We start from the raw sequence: 6,000 nt of genomic DNA, 5'->3' as shown, positions 1-6,000 counted from the left end.
CTGAGGAAAAATCTGCTATTAATCTTAATGAGGATCCTTGTATGCAAGAGCTACTTCTCTCTTGCCACTTTCAAAATTCTCTATCTTTGTTTTTTGAAGGTTTGGTTGTAATGTCTCTGTGTGACAATCTTTTAATCTTTCTTGGAGTACATCGAGTTTCTTGGATGTTTATATTCATGTCTTTTATCAAATTTGGGGAAGTTTTCAGTTATTATTTCTTCAAGTATTCTCTCTGCCTCTTACTCTTTTGCTTCTACTTCTGGAACTCTCATAATATGTATGTTGGTCCACTTGATGCTGTCCCACAGGTCCCTTAGTCGCTATTGCCTTTTCTTCCATTAAAAATAGATTTCTCAGACTCAATGATTTCCATTTTTCTGTCTTTATGTTTACTGATTCTTTCTTCAATCTGTTTAAATATGCCTCTGAATCCCTCTAGCAATTTTTTAAAAAATTACAGTTACTTTACTGTTCAGCTTCAGAATTTCTTTTTGATTTCTTTTAGGTTTTCTATAACTTTATTAACATTTTCATTTTGTTCATATAATGTTTTCTTTATGTTCTCCACATCTTTCTTTAGTTCTTCGAGCATCATTAAGACAGTCGTTTTCAAATGTTAGTCAAGTAGATCTGCATCGGGTCTTTTTCAAGGACAGTTTTCTGTTGATTCATCTTCTTCTATTAAATATGCCATAATTTTTTCATTTTCTGTATGCTTTGTAACTTTTTATTAAAAACTGGACATTTGAATTTAATACTGCGATTACTCCAGAAATCAGATTCTTCTTTTTCTTAGGGTTTTCTTGGGGTTTGTTGTTGTTACTGTTGTTAATTTTTTTAAAAAATATTTTCTTATTGTGGGCTGTTTCTGTGCCAAGGATGAGCCTGAACTGTAAAGAGAAGGTCCTCTCAGGTCTTTTCTGAGCCTGCACATTTCCCTAGGCATGTGTAGATGCTATCTAACTTCTCAATTTATTAAGTTTCTTTTGAATGTCCTAGTCTTTAGTGTCTGGCACCCAAGGAAGAAAAAGTAAAATAAAGGGTTTTGGGCGAAGCGTGCTAGCCTTTAAATACCTTGGAAGTCACTTCAGATGGTGGAGGTGGGAAGCAGGGGTTGTGACAATGAGGAAGATGCAACAACAGTGTCAGCCACCACCTCCTCATCTGCACCTCTGTTATCAAAAGCTGCAATCAACATTCACAGCGTAGGTTACTCATATTTTACAGACAGGGTCTTTTTCCCCACTCTGGTTCTAACAAACTGCATGCAAGCTGTTCCAGGAACATGTGCACAGCTTCCACCATAAGGCTGGGGTGGAGAGTGGGTACCTGATACTGTGCTAGAGCTGAAATTAACCCAAATTAACCACACTTTACTGTCCAATACTTTACCTAGAAACTACAAGTGTTCAATGGACTCCGGAGTTCCAAAATAGTTACATCAGAAACATTTTGCCAGTGCAACTATTATCTAGGTGGGAATATAGATTTCTGATGTTTCCGTCTCGATCATTTCCTTCAAACTACTAACACTTTTAATATCTTAATTTTCTTTATGCTGTAAAATAGAAATGCCTTACAAATGTAGCTTATGCATACATTTCGATAGGTTTCTAAAAGATCCCCTATACATAGTCTTGCAAATACTCACAAGTACAAGTCAAATATTGTATCTTAAATTGCTGATCAATAGCAGAATCATTCTCTGTAAACCAGGATTGTTCTAGACCAGATATCATATATCATTTAATGTTCCTGACTCCTTTCTCTGAGATAGAGAAAGGAGTCAGGCAGTTCATCTTATTTTAGTTCCTTATGAATACTTACTTTACTACCATTTTCCAACCTTATCTCCTAATGCTGTGCTTAGTCACATTGACCTCCTCTTACAGGTGCAGATTCTACACACATTTAAAGATCTGCCTAAAACTCTGCCTCTAGTATACCATCATATACCACTCTAATAACAATTATCCTTTCTCTAGCCAAATTCCTACCACCATCATCTTCTTGGTTACATCAGGAGACATTTTGGGCTGTTCATTTTGGACTGTTTTCTTGTGGTCCCAAGTCTCTATGCTTTATCTTTCCAAGAGGATTTTGGGTCTTTAAGGCCAGGAACTATGGATCAGGACTCTTGTACATCACCCTAACATTTGGAAATGAGCTCACAGCTGATGTCTAAGGTGTCAAGATGGAATGGCTTCACTTCCCTTCATAGGTAAAGGGACTGTCAGAGCATGGCATGTCTTAGGTCCTTATAATAAAGACTAATAAATTTCCTACATGCTCAGGTGTTCCTCTGGGGGCTAATAGGGAAGAAGCAGGGTAAGGAGAATACTTTTATGAGAATTTTTTATGGAGAAACTGGGGACAATAATACCACCATCATTGGGTCATTAGAAGAATCGAGTGGCTCGTGGAATGTGAAAATGCTTTTAGAACATGCAGTGCTGGAGAATTGTGCTTTACTTCTGTTTTATATTTTTGGCTTTCCTCCCCAGTAGATCCCTGAAAGTCAAGCACATTAGGTGATGGTTCTTAAGAGCACCACATCCAAAGTGCTTTCCCTACTGCCCGTTCTGACTCCCCTGCAACACACACACACACCAATGTGTTATACAATAGTGAACAGTGAGGGTGCACAGACAATGAGAAACAACCCTGCTTCATCCCACATCTCTCTTGCTCTACAATCATTTTCTGTTCAGGACTTGAGGTGGGCATAAAAGAAAGAGAAAGGACTCTGTTATGTGTCCAGAAACTTCCACTGTACTTGTCAATTCCTTAGTAGAAAATATAAGTTATAAAAAATACCAACTGGTCCTACTTTCCAAGAGAAAGACATAAACAATTTGAAGTCCATTTAAACACACATGTAATGACTCAGGACCATGTAATGAGCTCAAATAGACCTTTACATGCTCCAGAAACTGAAAGGTAAAGAGTAAGATTTGTGATCTCAGAGACACACAGAGTAAGATTTGTGATCTTGGAGACACACAGCAGGGTCAGCCAGTGTGGGCATGAGGTTGCGGTTGGTGATCTCAAATGTGCAGTTCACACACAGGTTTGAGGTTTGAATATCTACCTGAGCAATTCCCAATTTTGTCTTTGGTGTGAGCTGGATTGTCCACAGGAAAGGCTGTTCTTTCAGGATCTGAGCCCATCTGTTCCTATTTGACATCAAAGTTTGAAAAGTGCAGACCCATATGAAAATGAAATGGCATCTACTGCAGCTTTTAAAGTTAACTAACCTAAATTGGGACTCAAAAGTATTCTAATTTTGTCCAACTTTCGTTAAAGGTTTGGAACCATTGGTATTATTGCACACAAAAGTCTATAATGAATGTAGAATCTTAGGTCAAGAACCAAGGAAAATAAAGGTCCTAAAGCTGAACTTTAAGGAGTGACGTGCTCCAAGCAGTTCCAAGTGTTCATAAACGCAGAAACTCTGATTAATTCTATAATATGTATTAAAACCCATTAAGTGTCAATAACTCTTGACTCAACAGTTTCACATCCAAAATGTACATGAAGAAAAACTCAGAAATGTCCATAAATTATTATGTACAATGTTGTTCTCTGCAATATTATTTTTAGTAGTAAAGTAAAATTTAAAATTAAATGCTCAACCCTAAGGGTTTGGCTAAATAACTATACACACACACACACACACACACACACACATGTGCGCATATATAATGTACTAATTAATTTAAAATCATGTAAAAACTAGAAAATATTTGTTACATATTTCCAAAAAATATTTTGAAATACAAATATAGACTATGACCCCAATTTTATATACACCATACATAGATACACACACATGACAAAAGATTGCAAACAGTTCAGTACTGCAAAACTCTTTGCTTAATCTCTTAGTAATGATATTACAGGTGATTTGTGCTTTCTTTGTGCTCTTATAGTTTCCAAATTTCTACAATGAACCAGAACTATTTTTTCTTTTAAGAAATCATTCATTTTTCATTCCCTTTATTTTTTTTATTTTGTAACTTAACGAAATGCATCAAACCCACTGAGAGTATATTACCCAAATGGACATGTTTTATTAGTAAAGTAAGGAAAACAATAGCAAAAACTAAATACATCAAACATCCAATGAAAAATAGAAATTGCCATGTTCCTTTCAACTAAGTTTAGATGTCACTTTCTTTTCTATGAAGTGATTAACTACTGAGTGATTGATGAACTATATATCACAAAAATCGTGGGTCAAAAACACTCCCTTCATAGTTTTTCCACCATATCTGTTAACTCCCAAATCTAAAGTGTAGCCAAGATTTTCGTGTATTTCCCAGCTGCCTCTGCGCAGTTGAAGAAAGTTAAAATAAAAATGAGTTTGGATCAGAAATCAATATATTAAAGTTTAGTTCTATCTTTTTATTCTTGTGTGTTATTGAGTGACTTACTAAAACCTCTTCAACCGCTTCTCTGTATCTGTGAGACTGGAGTGTTCTGTGAGACCACAAGTGTGAAGGCGCTGAGTGGACTACAGTTAGCAAATCCCAGCCCATCCAAGCCTCCTGGCCCACTTGCTCCTGCCTGTCCCTCAGTTTAGGGCACAGCCCTCCGTGAAGCCTGCACCTGGAGGACAGTGACCCTATTCCCCTTGGCACCCATGCCCACTGCCCATCCCTGTGACTCCCACTTATTGGCTCTAGAGCCATCTTCTCGCTCTCCTGCCTACTCCACCAATACTGCCCCTCACTACTTCCTCTTCTAACACTGAGTTGTGTCCTCATCTCATGCCAGGTCTCAAACATGACATCCCTGGGCCAGGGACGTGTGGGCAGCAGGTCTCAGTTCTTGTCTTCCATCCCCGCTTTGGCATCACCCTCCTATCAGTCTCAGTCCCAACACCGCCTTCCAGACCCAGGTGCCCTCATGCCCTGCCCCTAGGGCAAGGCTGGCCATGGCCTCCTCTCCCCAGCCTGCAACAGGTTTACAAAACATCTCACTTGTCTTGCTCAGAACCGACATGAGATCGTACTCCTCTCAGGGATCACGACCTGGAGGGATGGGGGAGGGGTTAAGCAATGTTTTACACACCACGTATTTCCACCTGTGCCTGGCATGGGGGCACTTGCTCTCCAAATGCTTCAGGAATAAATGAATGAGTGAATTGAATACACATCCACAGGAGAGAGGAAGGAAAGGCACTAAAACGTAACATTCATCAAACATGCCAGGACTATCCGAGCTGCCTTTCACATATGTCAAAGTTTAGCTTCTCCAAAGCCTGCAAGGGGAACGTTGGTATCTTCATTTAGAGCTGGAGACACCCAGAACCAAAGAGGACAATGAGCCCCAAATCACCTGCAGCAGGGTCAGGATTTGAATTCATCTTCCAGATTACAAACTCTTCACCAGAACATGGTTTCCTAAAATGAGAAACCAGCTGACAAGAGTGTATGACTTGAGTGCTGACCTGTCATAAAGGGATCTGATCTGAAGCCACAGCTGCAATGACTGTACATTCTTTTTTCTTCTTTCTCTTCAGAAATGTATCCACCCCAAGGTTCACCCATCCTTGCTCACCCACCCCAGGGCTCACCCACTTGGGGGCTCTTCTCACCCACCCCAGGGCTCTAGCTACAGATCCAAGTTCTGTTTTCTTTTCACACATGAGGGTGCCAGGATCCTGTTTCATCAATTCACTTGGATCACCCCAGGCATGACTGATGGAACTTATCTTCCCCACATCACATCAGGAGAATTCCCTTCCTGATGTGGCAGATGCCACCTTTCCAGGTTGTCCTTAATATCATGCTTCCTGCCATTGGCCCAGATTCCCTGCCACGGACCCAGACACATCTATGACCTCTGTCAAAACACAAAGCCCTAAATGCTCGCATAGCACAAGGCCCAGACCCTGACTCTGAGCTTCAGGTTGACATAACTTGCACTGATTACATGGCTCCTGTCAAACCCATTGCTCTAGGAACTTCCCCAGGTCTATGACTGAAATCTATC

This window comes from Theropithecus gelada, chromosome 10, assembly GCF_003255815.1.
Source record: "Theropithecus gelada isolate Dixy chromosome 10, Tgel_1.0, whole genome shotgun sequence".
Taxonomy (NCBI): Eukaryota; Metazoa; Chordata; class Mammalia; order Primates; family Cercopithecidae; genus Theropithecus; species Theropithecus gelada.
The sequence above is the reverse complement of the archived record's forward strand: the minus strand, read 5'-3'. Positions refer to the sequence as shown.